Genomic DNA, 15,761 nt, shown 5'->3' with positions numbered 1-15,761 from the left:
AGGAGAAGCAGAAAAGGAAAGCAAATGCCGTTTGAGGTTCGGAGTTACGGTGCCCTGGGACAAGCGGGACAGAGCCCCGCACCGCATTGACATGTCCGGGAAGGTGCCGGCCCCGCCCCGTCCCGCCCCGCCCGTTACCCGGCCCCACCGCGCCCCGCCCCGCCCGGCCCGGCCCGGCCCGGCGCGCGCCTCGGGCGGAAGCAGGTGCCCCCTTCCGGGACCGGGCCCCCAGCGCGTGCACCGGCGACCCGGGCCCGGCCGCGCCTCTCCGCTCCGCTCGGCCTTGGCCGGCACCGCGCCTGCGCGCCTCGGCGCCTGACAGCGCGCCCCGCCCGCGGGGCGGGGGCGGCGGGGCCGCGCCCGGTGACGCCACTGCGGGCCCTGTGGCGGCGCTCTCCGCCCCGCCCCGCCCCGCCCCGGCCGGGCCCGCCCTCCGCCCCGGGCCGCGCGCGCCGCCGGCCGTGCGCGCGGGGGTGGTGCCAGGGCCTCACCTCGCGCGCCCCGCCCCTCCTCGCGCGCTCCTCGGGCGGGCAGCGGAGCGCGCGCCGCCGGCACCACCGCCGCAGGTGAGACGGGGGCGCGCGGGTCGGGCCGGGCCGGGGTGAAGCCACCGCCACTGCAGCCGCCGGGGCTGGGGCCGGGGGGTACGCAAGGAACCGGCTCCTCCCGCGCCGGGGGAGCTCTCCGGTGTGGGGGAAGCTGCCGTGCGGGCGGGGGCTTCCGGCGGCTCCGCGCCCGCCGCTCTGCGCCGCCCAGGGATCGGTGTCGGGGTGCGGCTGCCGCCCCGCCGTCCCCGGCCGGCGGTTCGCGCCTGCCGGCCCCACCCTGGGGTGTGGGTACGGGCGGGCGGCGTCCCGAACCTCCTGCGGGGGCCCGGTGGCCGCTCCCTGAAGGTTACGGGCGTCGACCTTGGCGACCTCCGGCCGCCACCCGCCCGGGAGCGGGAGCGGCGGGGCCGCGGCGGGGTCCGGCCGCCTGTTGCGGCGGGGGGCGGGCGCGGCTCCCGGGACCGCGGGGCGGCGGCGGGCGCCTCCCGTACCTGCGCAGGGCGGGGCGCGGCCGCGGCAGCGGCGACACCCCGAACAAAGGGGCCGCGCCCCGGGGCTGGCGGGGAACGGGGTCGGGTCGCTCACCCACCGACCTGGCGGGACCGAGCGGCGGCTCCAGCGGCGATTCCTGCCCCGGCCGGGCGCCGGAGACCCTGTGTGTGTCTGTGGGCGCTGCGGTTCTAGGGTGAGTAAGAGCAGGGTTTCTGTAACATTTAATTGCTACCCACTTTCAAGTGCTGGCTTTTCTGTAGTTACTGGTAACTAGAGCTTGTGTTTGCTTGTGACACAAGGGAGAAGTATAAAGTATGCTGTTAAGTTCCCCGAATGAAAGAGCCTTTCGATGCTCACCTGTTTGGTTAGGTAAGCGATTTGGTGTTTGCGTTTGGCTTTCTTTTAAATGGAAGTCAGTAGCTTCAGCTCTTTCCCCTTAATTGAGTCTTTAAAGTGAAAATGTTAAGTAGGCCATGTGTATCCCAAGAGTCATCTGAAGAGTGATCTGTGTGTTTGTTTTGTAGCATCCCCAAACCGTCCGGGCAGAAAGACTGCCCAAATGGTTTTTTTTCAGACTCAAAATGACCCTGATGTTTTGTTTCACGCTTGCATTTCCAGTTCTAATTGGAAAGAGACTTACATTCTGCACTGCTACATATTGCACTTCCACAAGTGTAAGCGGTATGTGCCTCTGCTGGCATTTCAGTTTGCATACAATTTTATGTTCAGATCTCTCAATCACCTCTCCATTGTTCTTTGTCTTTCCCACTGAAAATTAAACTGAAGAGAGAGGAGCTCCTGAGAGAGGGGTTGGCCTGGGAGAAGATACTACTCTTCTGTTAATTTTCAGGATAATTAATAGGGATTGTAACTGGATTCTTAATTTAAAATCTACTTCTTTTCAGCTGACTTATTAATCTATTTGTATGTACCTCAACATCTAAGTCCTGGGAAACTGTGAGCATTCTTAATAGAATGAATAGCAACTGTTAGGTCAATCTCTGATGGAGTTTTAAATCTTTTAGTTTGTGCTTGCATGACAGTTTGGCAAACATTTTTTTTTGAAGCCTCTAAATGGTAGAAATATAGGAAAATATGACATAGTGTTGCACAAAAATATCAAAAAAACCCTTCAGTCCACTGCATGAGAGGTCAGCTGTGAGGTTAAATAAGCTGTGATGCTGGATAGTGAATGTACTCCTTCATTATTGCAAATTCCTTTATCTCAGTCTTTGCTTTTTATTGCTCTTTTGAATTTGAGGAAGGGAAAGATTACAAACATTCTAAAGTGAAGTATTTTGAGTTTTGTGTTCTTTGACATTGTTGTAATAATGTTGTCTTTATTTTTTGGGGCCTTAAGGAGAGAATCTTTAGCCATGAAAGTGAAAACTGGAATATGTCCTAACTCTGCATTCTTTGTAATCTGTCACCTGTGGTCATGTACTCTTTAGATAAATAACCCATAGATACAGTAGGCTACAGGGGAAGGGATGGGCATGGGGAAGTGGGGCAGGGAGGGATGTGGCTGTGAGGATAAGCCAGTGCTGGATAAAGGTGACCAAGGAGGAGCACAAGACTGTAAATGTAGTTTGAGACCTTGTCATGCTCCATGTGTCCTCTGTATTCAGACTGACTTCCAGTTTCCTTAAGAGCAGTTGTGTTCTTAACCTCAGTTACTAAGTCATGCACTGACATCCCTGTATCTACTTTTTCTGTGGGATTACCCCGAAACAAAGGTGTTCCATCTAAAAAGTGATTTTGCTCCTGTTAAATTTCAAGTGTATCTGACTTGGAAGAAGATAATTCCTAAGGCAAAAAATGCTATTGTCTTAGAAACTGATATATGGCAGTCTCTGACATCAAAGGATACTATAGATACAATGTCTTACATAAAAAGTTGTTTAGGCACTGCATTTCAGTCAACTGACAACAGCATTATTTTTGCTGCAATTTTAAAACGAAAGAAGACAATTATATGAGAAGAGTTTTTTAACTTTGTGATTAGAATTGGTTGCTTTGCCATCCCAATGAGTGCTGTAGGATACAGTGGTCCTGGAAATCAATGGCTGATAAAGTCTTCTAGACAGGGAACTCCCCACCCCCTTGAAAGTGCTTTTAGCCAGCTTCCAGTTAACTTCTAATGGCTCCAAGCTATTGAAATTACTTTACATCTAAATTGAAATCTATTTTATGTGAACAAGGTAATTTGGTAGGCTAGTGACAGTACACGTGTGAACATATTGTAGCCTGCCTGCCTCAAACACACAATTAATTACATGACAACTCTGTTAAACCTCTCTTCTACCTTAAGAATTTATGTGAGGAACCAAGTAAATGGTATTATGTATATCCACTAAATGTTCTGCAAAATATTTTACATTTTAGAACTTGCTAAGTAGGGAAGAAATTGTTACATTTTATTAGTCTGTTGCAGTACTTAAAATCAGCTCTCAGGATAGTTATAAAAAGTTATTTTTAGGGCTTATTGTCTGCAGAATCGGAAATTGGTTGTAGTCCTTGTGGATATATATAACTTAGAGTCACTTTATAGCAAATTTACCTTGCAGACCAGGGGATTATTAACTCCTGTTTTGCTACTCATCCTGTTTTCTTAACTATTGTGAGTCAGAGTCAGCACCTAAAACCCAGGGATTTATCAGTGTTTACAGCTCCTTGTTGAATCTCTTTGGTGGTTGTGTGACCTGTAACCTTCAGTTTAGGCTTATAGGCTGGAGCCTTAGAGACTCCTTACAGCAGGAAGGAAAATTCTGAAATTCCCGTAGAAAAAGCAGCATCAATTTTAAAGGTAGGAACAAGTTGGAAAGAAATGTAGTATAGATTAAGTAATGCTACCTTCGAATGAGCCAGTGAGAGAATTCATTGCCTTTGCCCAGAGTGGCACTTAGTATTTGCTAGTCATATTTTGTTTAGGATTTGGTTTGTCTCTATCAAAATTCCCAGCATCTTTGGGACAATAAATTGACAACACTAAAGTGTCCAGGCTTTGCACAGAGGGGTAATAACAGAGAAAGGTGCGTTGAAGATGTTAGATGACATAGACGGTTACTACAGAGAATTCAAAGTAAGCTATGCTGTAATCAGTTTGTAACGGAGGGGAGCCAAGAATGCAAAGAAGGTAGAACAAACAAGAGATGTAGAGTTGGTTGCATAGTAACTCTGCAGTTGTTACCTTAGTGGAATTGATGATGATTATTTTGTGATACTGGCTCATTAGTTGAAGTAATTGTAATGTACATGGAGTTCCTACCAATAAAGTTCATGCATTATATGTATGTATAATGCATTGTATTTTTCTCTGTAACAGTACGTTTGCTACATCATTTGATGCAAGAGTGTGGGAATGTCTGGTGCAGTGGCCCACAAGGTTTCATTAAAAATTGGCATGCATACTGTATAATGTATTCTGTACCATCAAACAAGTATTTCTGCAAATTATGGAAAATGCTATTTACAAAGGCGCTTTGCACCTGTGCTTAGAAGGTGGGCAGTAGGGATCAGCCATACATTCAGGCCTTGGTACCCGTTTCATTTTATGTTCTCAAATACTAATTTAATAGCCTTCTGTATTACTGTAAGACTTGTTCTTTAACTGTGATCCTTGTTTCTTAGACTCTGAGAATGCTCTATGTATAGCACCCACATACAGATAGGCAGAAATGTTTTTGTCAACATGAAATAGATTGCAATAAACATGAAAGTCTTGCAAAAATTAAACATCTGTGAAGAAAATTAAAAGCCAACTATGTGTGGTACCGTCCTTTGCTTTGCTAATACTCTCATTCAAGCCTGTCAGAAGGTATAGAGGAAAGAAAGTCTGCCATTTCAAGATGGAGCAGTGTAGTCCTGTTGATGTAGCTGTGTTGTCTCCTGACAAGGCTTTTAACATGGAAGTAGTTTATACCACTTGCCCAGTGGGATTTATTTCAGACCTCAAAATAAAAGAAACTGTGCAGACAGGGAAACAGTGTTAATATGACAGACATCTTCAGGCATGGAATGTCAGTCACAAAACCCACACTTGACGGGTGTGGTCACATAATGGGAGATGTTTGAGTAGATGGACCTGAAGGCCCTATTCTAAGCAAGGCTGGTAGCAGCTCATCATTAACCATCTGTCACTGTCACCGCTGGAGATCAAAGTAAGCAAAATCAGTGAATCCAATCACTGAATCAAAGTGACTGTTGTGAGGAAGAGCTGTTTTGAGATGATACCGCTAAATCATGAAGTTCTTGCACACTTAAAACTCCTGAATTAATTTCACCTATGTAGTGTGACATGCAAATAAACTTCATTCCAATTCCAATCCAAACACTTGTATTTTAACAAATAACGCTGCACACTGCGCAATTTTTGTAAAATTTTGTGAAAATTTGTAATGTCCATATTAAGAGTTCATTGCAATGCTTCAGTGACTGGTCCAGTAGAGTCATGACTGGTAGCTCAGTGTACTTTATCACAACTTGAATTCTCTGATTTTTTAAATAAGTTTACAGTTTTGAAGTTGTTACCGATTTGAAAATGAATGTGAAATTTATTTTAAATTGATGTAATTTATATATTGAAGTCAATATAGCACAGGCCTGTATGGGTGTGACTTATTAAAGCATCTTTCTTTACTGCTCCAGATTGTGTTTTTTGTCTGCTGCTGATGAATTTGAGGTTCCAGGCTTTATATTCAATGGAAGTAAAGTATATAATAAACCAGGAAATTTAACCTAGAAAGAAAACACTGCTCTCTGGACTCCTTCTCTATACAGTCCAATGTTGCCACTCAAAATTTAAGGAGCAGATTAATTAGACTAAATATCAGAAACTGCTTTCCATACAGCAAGTTTGCCATCTAAAATGTTATTAAATGGTTTGTATTGTAAGGAAGAAAACATAGCTACAGGTAACATTCATAATTCTGGGTATTCTCCAACATCTCAGATTACACTGTAGGAAGACACCCACTAATTTGAGACATGCGAAATGCCAGACTTTGATTGTTTTTCCCTATTTAATGAAGACAGTGATAAGAAAAATAATGAAAAGTTAAGGTTGCTGATAAAGAACAAGAAGGCTGCTTATCTGAATTACTAATTTGGTTTGCCTCAATACTCATTCTGTTTTAGTGTATAGTGTAATATAAAGAACTACTTTAGAAAAAATAACTAAAGAAATAAAGATGCATTTGTTTCAGAAATATTAAGGAGAGTTAACCAAGTGTTTTTCTAGGTGCAACATTCTTTCTGCAAAGAACTTGCCACAGGAGTGATTTTATAATAACAATTAAGCAGGAGCTGTTGCTGCCATTTGGACTTAGAGGAGTTAAATTCTAAGTCTTAATTCAAGATACGTGTCTGTCCTATTTCTCACATCTTGTTTTGATAATAAGTTGGATCTTAAGTCATGAATTCAACTTTTTACCCTTGTGCTTCTGCTTTTAGGGGAAAATACTCACTTTTGACCTATATCTATTCCACATCTTAAATGCCTCTGTGCTTTGTTAAGGAATCCCATTGCAGGCATTGCCAACTGGTTTTTCTTGAGAGTATGGGAGGTTACAATTTATAGATTGATGGTGTTGAAGAGACCGGTAGTTGATCCACAAAATATTTTAGGAAAGCCTGTATGTGTACACCCATGCAACTGTCTCCCTGTCAATCACTGATTTTGGCCATATAGTTATTAGTTTACTGATGGACTTAGAGTTACAATTACACTTAAAGATTACATAGTGCAGCCACTCACAAAAATGCAGGAATTTCTCAGGTCTTCTTTGCCCAAGAACCAGAGTGAGATATGAAATGTTTCAGTTTGGAATAATTCTGAAACCTTAGGTGGTCCTAATTTTTGAGAAACTTCTTCACTGTTCTGCCTCTTTAATGTTTTTCATGTGATCTTAATGAGAAAGTTGTTTCTTTTTAGGTAACTTTGTTTAGTACATTTTGAACTTTAGTAGAAGAACATACTTTTCTAAAAGTTAAGTGAAAGTATTTGCTGTCCTGCGAAGGTTGAGTTTTATAGTTCTTGCAGTCAAAGCAGATAGAGGAATGAAGTAAGCTAACAAAAATATTCTCTGTAAAATGCATGAGTTAGAACTGAGACCATGTATGTAAGAGGCAGAGTTTGTGATTTTCTTCTGACTGGCGTATTTTGAAGAGCATTGTAAAAGCAGTCTTAAGTCTAATGATCTTAAGAGTAGTTTGGAAAATTTGAGAAAAACAGTCTATTGTTTGAGGAGTGAAGTTTTATATTGTAATCTTTCCAATAAGTTTTGCTACAATTATAGGAGAGAAGACTTTTTTTACAAATATGGGGAAAAATAGGTTTCTCTGAGGGAAAACTGAAACAGAAACAATCTTGTAGCCAAGTACTAGAATTTCTTTTAAGATAGGATGAACAATGAAATACAATATGATAAAATACTGAAATCTGACCCAGTCAGAATGGCATAGTTAGATGGTCAGGGGTTTGAAGGAGATGTTTTCAGGAACATAATTCCTGTTTTACAACAGACTAAGACCAGTCATACTATCATCTATGAACAACAGGAATACGTTTTAATAACAGTAACTTTTCCAGACTATGCATGACTCTACTTGCACATTAAGGTCAAAGAAATAAAACCCTCAAGAAGAAAAGCAGTAAAATTAGCTTCTGACTCTGTGATGAGTTGATGCTAATTGAAGCATCTAAATTGAAGGCTTGCAAGTGATCAACTGAAAAGAAAATGTTTTTGTAAGTCAGAGATAGTGAAGGTTTCTTAGGCAGGAGAAAACCTTGCAACACTGCAAAGGTATTAGGTCACATACTTCTCACAGGAATTTAAAAGGTTGCATGTATAGAAAGGAAAGCAGCTCAAACTTGGTACTGTTTAGCATTGCAATGTGTGTAGAATTAAATTAGTTAAGTGTTGATGAAGATATTGGACTTCACAATGGACAGACTTCTATAGTGGTTTTTCCATGGGGAGACTGGATTTTAAAATAAACTGAGTTTGGTCTGTGACCACTGCTGGAATGCTGCCTTTAGCTTTTGCATTCCGTGTCAGGTCATCATAGGAAGAAAGACGCCCTTGATTGTGATGTGCAGTAGTACACCATCCTTAATGGTGCCTTTTCCAAGGGTCTTTGCCTTTGGAGTATGATTTGAAAACTAATTTTTAGATTGTTTATCAAAAGCTTGATAGCTGCTTCACTTGGTTCCCCAGATAGTCAGAAATGAATGTTGTGCTCACTCCTGCGTTCTGAACTGATCTATGATTTTAACATACATTGCTTTGTAAAGAACTCTTTTTACATAGCCTGTTTGTTAAAACTTGGAACTTGCACACTTACAGTCTTGTAAATTTATGTTCATTTAACAGTTCTGAGTTACCTTGTGCATTGTAAGACCTGTAAGAATTGAAACAGGAGCAAGCAGAAAGCAATTTTTCAAGTTCGTGAACATTCAATTTGAAAATCTCTTCTGTGGTACTGCAAGAAAAGTGTGATCAGTATTTTAAGCAGAAAATTATGAAAACCACCTTGCACTGGCACTTGATGTGAAAAATGTTAAATTGACTTGAATATTATTAATTTCGCATTAATTTAATGGACTGAATGCCCTCTGTTTCTAGCCATTACAAATGTAATGCCCATAATATGTGAAATAACCATGAAAGTCTATCATTTATCATGTGTTTGGCAAGCATATATTGAACTAAAAGACAATTCATTACCTGATTGGGTCTTTTAGGTCTATTAGATGAACTCTATCAATTTTTCAAATTATCTAAAAGTTTTAGGGTAAATGGCATCTAAAAATGGGGAGAGATCTGCTTTAACAATGTTTCAGCTTTATGAGCACTGCATTACTATGCAACGTCAATGTCTATAACAACTTCTTGAATCACCTATTGTGTATTTGCAAACCAGTCTCATTCAGTGAATTGTGCATATGAAATCCTTTTTCTCTAAATGAAACAGAAAAATTATTATGATTTTGGATATAGAAATTTGCACTGCATAGAGTATAAACAGAAGGAGACATTAGTAGAACAAAATACGGCTACGAAAGTAGTGCACCTGCAATAATACTACAAAAAAACACTTGTTTATTTCTAAGTAGGTGGTAAAACAGACAACAAAGTCAAAATGAATGAAGTAACTTACTTTGCCAGGTCAGATTTCACTAAAGAAATTTGCTGCAGCTGCATGATTCCTTAGAGGAATAAAAGGAAATTTTTGAAATGCAAAATCCAACATGCTCGTATTTCATTAGGTTCCGTTTGGCTGGTCTATTGATGCAGTCTGCCTGTGGGGAGAGAGAATGCTTGCCTGTATTTGTGAAGAAGAGACGGAGAACTTGGTGGTACCTTCTTGGTGTCTCTTGTTAATGCCCTGCATTCAGTCCTGTGTGCTTGCATCATTTGTGCTGTGACCTTTGATGTAAACGTGCTTGCACTTGCTGGAGCACTCGTTTCCTGCATCCTTCATTGTTAGAAGCTGTTTTATTAGCATGAGATGTGATGGACGATGTATTGTGGTATTCCTATTCAGCTTTTGCTGAAACTTCATTCACCTAGGCACTGACTTGTGGAAGAAGGCAGTGCCTGCCTCAAAAATGCTTTATTTGAAAGCTTAGACTTTTTCTTTTTCAATAATTTCATATGAGTGTTACTCAAACAAGGCTCCCGTGTTCATTCTGTCTGTACTAATACTTGAAAGAATTTAAGGGTGTTCATGTGAGTTTTCACCATAGTACTATTATGGCTAACGGGGAAAAACAGTTGTTTGAGCAGGATAAATTCCCTGAGCTATCAGCGTGGAACTTTTCTTGGTGTGACATGAGGTGCCTGCAAAACAACAAGGCTGTTTCTACAGTTTAGGGCTCTGCCTGCTAGAAGAGATGCTGTCTGCATCCCTTCAATAGAGTCCATAAGAGGGTTGGGTGCAGTCTACCATGAGCCTGACAACTGTTTTGCTTTGCAGATACCATTTGTTTCTAGATTTCTCTGTCACAAGTTAACTTTCCTGCCAGTAGAGTAGTGAAACTGTTGGGGTGCAGTTTGAGTTTAGTCAATGTGGATCTTGATTGTCATTCTTTCTGGCTGTAAAAATAACCATGCAAATATTTACCATTTCTAGAAAATGCACATCTGACATTCTGAACTTCCAAAAGAAGACTAGGGTTTATAACAATTAAAAAGGTACTTATGTTAGAGGAAAACCTATGGTTTTTCAAGTAGGTCTTTGGGAAGCTACCTTCTTGTCAAACAATTTACTTCATCAAGTCAATATGCTTACATTTAAATCTTCCTTTAATTTCTGTAGTGTATACTGAAGTGTAAATGTACAGGGGCAAAAAGGACACGCTAATGTGGTTGAGATTCCTTTTGAAATATGATTGACCAAAAAACCCTGAATTTTTGATATTGAATATGCTGTGAACAAGTTTTGAATGCAGTGCTCTTGAATTTCTTTTAAAAGTGCACTGCTGAAGCTCATGCTGCAAGCTCTGACATAATGCCTTCAAGGGAACTCCATTCTTGTTGCTTTCTATAACAGCTGGAAACAGCAGCCTTGTGCAAGTGTCAGTGAAGCCTAGCTTGCTATTAATCAAAAGTTAGCTTCCAGATGTGCTTTCTTGAAATGCAGGATAAAAAAAGACTGTATCTTATGTGTCTTAGGTGATGCTACCTTAAATGTATTCTTGAAATGTTTTAGTAGAATAGCACTAGCTAAGAATCTGAGCTATTGATTCTGCATTACTAAAATTCATCCTTGTAGGCTCTATGTTGACTCTCACATTTTGGGGAGGGATGGGCATTGAGGGAGTGTCTTTGTTCTATATCAATCTCCCATGAATGTAACTTGACTTTTGATTATGGATAACTCTGATGTGAGAAGCTCTTCCACAGATGTCCCCCTCATCTGTTTCAGACTTTCATGGTAGAAAATCAGCTATAGTACCATAGTACTTGTTTGTCTGCCTTCCCTCTGAAACCATGCAAGTCTATGGATGGCTTTGACAGGCTAGTTGAAATCATTCATTATTCTATCATGTCTGCTGTGACTGTTAACTCCTCGTTATGTATAATCTTAAATCAATACAAAATGAATGCCTTCTGTTTACAAAAGGATCTACTTACAGATCTTCATGTTTACAACTAACTTGACTATGAAAGAAGACATGACCCTTAGTTCTCTCATGGTTAGAATACACTGAGAGAGGGCACTAACCATGTACTGAACTTCTAGAAGCAGGAACACTATTCTAGACTCTTATGTAAATGTGTATATTACCAAAATTATTTCATAGTGTAATTTTAGTCTGTTGAACTATGAAAGCCAGATTTAACATTGTATTAACCTTGGTGGCTGGCTTGCTGTTCTTCCCACTGATCTCTGGATCAGTACAGATAAACCATTGCAAGTATCTAGAATTCTTCCCAATGTTTTGTAATAGCCATTACATAACTTGGAAAAAGCGAGGAATCTTCCACAGGTACCAGGTTGTGGTTGGGGAACCCTAGAACACTTTCATAGTTTTGCCACAGTGTTAATAGGCTGGAAGTGCTGTAGCTTTGCTTCCTCTGTGTTCAGCTATGTCCTGTTCTGGGCTATCTTTGGTACCAGCAGACTTGTTTAGCTAACGGATCTGTTCAAAAAACAATATGGGTTAATTTTTGTCTAGAGCAATTTCTTAAGTGTTTTGCCACCTAATAGTTGCACCAGAGCTATTGGGAGAAAGGATATGGGAATATCAGGCAGACTGTTCCAGCTTTGGTTTATATCAGCCTTGCAGACGCACACAGTTGGGCTCAAGGGGTGTATGTTTTGTCAGCTGTTTGTGTGGACAGTGATGTAGCTGCTTTGTTTTCAGTGCACTACAGGATTTGAAATCTTAAGACCTTGATTTTGTTCTAGACCGTTTCTATTGTTCAGTTTGTCAGGGTTTTCATATGCTGTTCCATGTGGGTTTCAGGAGATTTCCTTATGCAGGTACTTTCCCAGCAGTTATCTCGCAGGAAGCCAAAGGGGCCTTTTGATAAGAAAATACTGAAATTACTCAAAGCATATAAGATACATATCTGTTCTCACTTCAGAAGGTGCTGTCTAGCTCATGGCCATGCCCAGAAGTTGGCACTAAGACCCTCTGGAGCCTCTGGGAGACTGCTGGAAGTCTGTGTACTTGTTTCTTGTGTTTTAGTGACTTCTTGTTGGGGAGATCACAATTCTTCTGATGATGTCTTATGAGTATAAAGCTGTGGGCATGTGGGAACTGCTATTCTTTATACCAACACAATGAATTTTATGGGATGGATGGGCCTCTGTTAATGGGTGAAGAGTTCACTGGTTGACTTTTCCAGTTTAAGTACCTAGATGTGGATATGATTTGAAGCACTTGCCTTAAGGAGTTGGGAAATTTAGGCCTTTTGCCTGAGGAGATTTGCTTCTACTGAGAGATAGAACTGAAGTTCAGTCTTCTACCCGTTACTTTTGTTAGTAAATGTGTAGTCGGTCACTGTAGTAAATTTGTTCTGTGGGTGTGGGAGGCACAAGCACCTTCTAAGGTGTGCCCCAGAAAGCTTTGGAAAGAAGGTTTCTTATGAAACCTTGAATGTGATTTAACTGCTTGTTAAACTAATGAGAAGCTCCAGATCCTAATTCCTAGTTAAACATGTTTATGTCAAAGGATTCTTTTCAGGACATAGGGAAATACTTGCTGCGAAAGTTTGTAACTTGCTATGAGGCTGAGTTTCAGGAGACCTGTTTCATTATCTGATGAGATTAGTAATTTCTAAGATAAGTTTGAACACTATGGTTCATTCTTCTTTCTGTAGTCTACTACTTAAAGTCTGTTGTAATTTTTTAACAGTTGAAATACTTGATCTGCCTTAATAAAATATTGATGTTATTTTGTGCAGAATTTGATAGATGTTGTGCATTTAAACTGTAATAAAATGCCAGTGAAACTCGATGGCACAACAATGATGCTGATTTAACTTCTAAAACTTCATTATTCTCTAGTTCTTGAAGCAGCGGTGTCATGTCCCATCCTGTGTCCTCATGTATCCCATCAATTTCTGGGTCATGGAGTGTTTCTGCTGATCTGGTTTGAATGTTGTAATTGGAACCAGATGATGGGAGGGTTAGATTCTGCTTGCCTGGAGTTGCTTCCCTCCTTTTCCGGGAATGCTTTTGTTGCAGAAATGTGTGAATCATTGGTGAGGTGTCTTCCAGATATTTGGCACTTAGTATGCTGGTGCTATTTTCAAACAATACATTCTCAAGTATACTTCTGCTCTTGTTAGCTAAACTGGAGCTATGGGACTCAATAAACCATGAAGTAACTGGTTGAATTTGTGATATTTTCACAACAGATTGTAACAGATTATATTGCTTCATGGTCCTTGGATATGAAATATCTTGCCATTTTCAAAATTCTTTTTCCTGAGTTTTTTCTTAGAAAATTGAACTTGTAATTTGTAGGTCACGTGAGGCACTAGAGTTTTGATTCACTTTGGGGAATTAAAAAATTTTAGAGAATTTTTAAACTCACTTTAGAAAATACTATCAAATAATTGTGATAAATTTTCACTTCAGCATGAAATAAGTTGTGGATTGTTTTTCTAGTGGCGATTGATTATACTAAGTGTCAAGTGCAGAGTAATGCAGGCATTAATTTCTTCACTTAAAAAGAAATTATTTGTTTAGAGCACTATGAGTTTCCATTGCTAAACTTTCTTTTATTGTTCTGTAAGTAATTGATAATTTTGCAAGTATTTTGGTCAAAACATATTAACTACTTCTTAATACTGTGCAGGCAGCTCATATACTGCAATTAAATTATTCCTGTTCCTGTTAAACAGAAAGATGGGTGCTATAATGTATCAACTAGCAGTTGTAATTGATGCTTATTATATAAAACAGTCTTCAGGGAAGAAAGTTACTCATCATAAAAAATGAGTGGGTAATGAGGTTAATATGACAGACTTCCAAATCTTTATGTAATCTTCCCTTAAAGGAAGGGAAACAACCTAGGATTCAGTTTTGATGTATTAGTTTTATGTAGGCTATAAAATTGACAATAACAAATTGTTTTGCTATTGAAGAAAGGGTCCACTATCTCTACTTATTAACTGGAACCAACTATGCTAACTGTACCAGCTATCTGTAAATACAAAGCTATGTTTAACTAGTCCCCTTCAAACAAATGTCCGCAGCAAATCAAAGTCCTCCTGTTAAGGACAACTGCATATTCACAAGGCCTGCATTCAGCTTTATGTATAGTAGTGCAGACGATGCCAACTGAATTTGTGCCTGTAATGATGTGACTTTGGTGTAATGCTTTTCTTTTCCTGGTCTGTTCTCATTTATGTTGCATTTACAAGACTCCAAGCAATTAAAATGGATGGAACAGCTTCTTGACTTCTTTTGGTCACCTACTCTATGAAAATGAGACTGATCATGTGCTCTGTTCTTTGTTAGTTTTTGGCCTCTTGGCCAATTTTGGGTACATTTTGACAGAGATATAGGTGTCTTGGCTATGATTGTTTCTATAAATTTCTTCAATATTTGGTGCTAGCTGAATATGGGGAAATCTGTGCCCTGTGATCTACAGCATTCCCAGTGAGGGAGAGGAAGCAGTCTAAACTGGGTATCTGTTGCCCTCTTTGGATGCTTCACAGTTGTTCTGTTAACCACTTTTTTTTTGCTCTCCCTTAGTGTATGAACCTTGGGGTTATTGCACTGGGGAGGAATGTAGAGGACAAATGGAATGGATACGTAAGGAAACCTGCTTGGATTAGTTTGGAGAAGTTATTCTTTAAGAAAAAGCCAGCTGAGGAACAGGACAGGTTAAGAAGAGTCATCTCAGTTTAATCAGATGAGCAAGATGAATGGGGGATAAAACCCATTAGGATTTTTCACCCATAAGCATATTTTTATATCACTTTATTTGGCTGAAATAGTAAATAGAAGGACAAAATAATGAGTAATAAAGAGAGATCAGGGATTCCTGCTTTTTGGTTTTTTCTTTCTTAACTAGTGTTTGCAGAGATTTCTCCCTGAAAATATTGTCCCTGAAGATTAAAGCTGTTTTTTGTGCTGTCGTCCATTACCTATCTTACTCTTGTGCATCTGGAGGTAACATTCTGTGTTTCAAGGTTGTATGCCGAAGTTAACATGATACTTACTGTGTCCAAGTTGTGTTACACTATCCAGCTCACTCCTCTAGTGGGTGGAGCTGCATGTTCTGTATAAATCCATGGGGGACCAAAGGTAACATTGTATTTTTTGTGCAGAGGACCTGTGCAGGCTGTAATGTATAAAGTTTAGGAGAAGTATTGATACAGCTAGAAACCAGTCACTCAAGACAAACCAACAGCTTCACAACTCCAGATAGAAGTTCCTTGATGGTCTTAATACTATAAAAATAACTTAAAAGTTATTTAGCTACTTACTGTTTTTTCCTTTGATCAGATTTCTAGACTGTTGGACAAGGTGCTATCATTGATGTTAACATGAATTATAATTCCTACCCCTGCAGTTCTTAGTTAATCTAATTGCTCCCTAGCCTGGCTCAAAAAAAAAAAAAAATCTTAGCTCCAACTGGAAACCTGCCATTAAATGGAGCACAGAATCATGGGTGTGTTTATCTGCAAGCAAGCAATAAAATAGCTGTAGGAGCTTTGAGAGCTGCTTACTTTGTCTGAGCAGTCAGAGATT

The 15,761-nt window shown here is 40.5% G+C and overlaps 1 protein-coding gene across 4 annotated transcripts in view; it reads left to right on the top strand.

Moving 5' to 3' along the window:
• The first annotated feature begins 350 nt into the window (after nt 1-350).
• Nucleotides 351-15,761, top strand: part of RALA (RAS like proto-oncogene A) — a 30,912-nt gene continuing 15,501 nt past the window's right edge. Inside the window, exons 1-2 of one of the 4 annotated variants that reach the window (XM_033064456.1) lie at nt 511-566; nt 9,310-9,396. The gene's annotated coding sequence lies outside the window, so the exon portion shown is untranslated. Of the gene's footprint in view, nt 567-1,139; nt 1,234-9,309; nt 9,400-15,761 lie in introns of those variants that run through there. The other 3 variants (XM_033064466.1, XM_033064446.1, XM_033064476.1) reach the window with 3 other exon arrangements.

This window comes from Catharus ustulatus, chromosome 1 (genome assembly GCF_009819885.2).
Source record: "Catharus ustulatus isolate bCatUst1 chromosome 1, bCatUst1.pri.v2, whole genome shotgun sequence".
Classification (NCBI taxonomy): domain Eukaryota; kingdom Metazoa; phylum Chordata; class Aves; order Passeriformes; family Turdidae; genus Catharus; species Catharus ustulatus.
The sequence above is the reverse complement of the archived record's forward strand: the minus strand, read 5'-3'. Positions and strand labels throughout refer to the sequence as shown.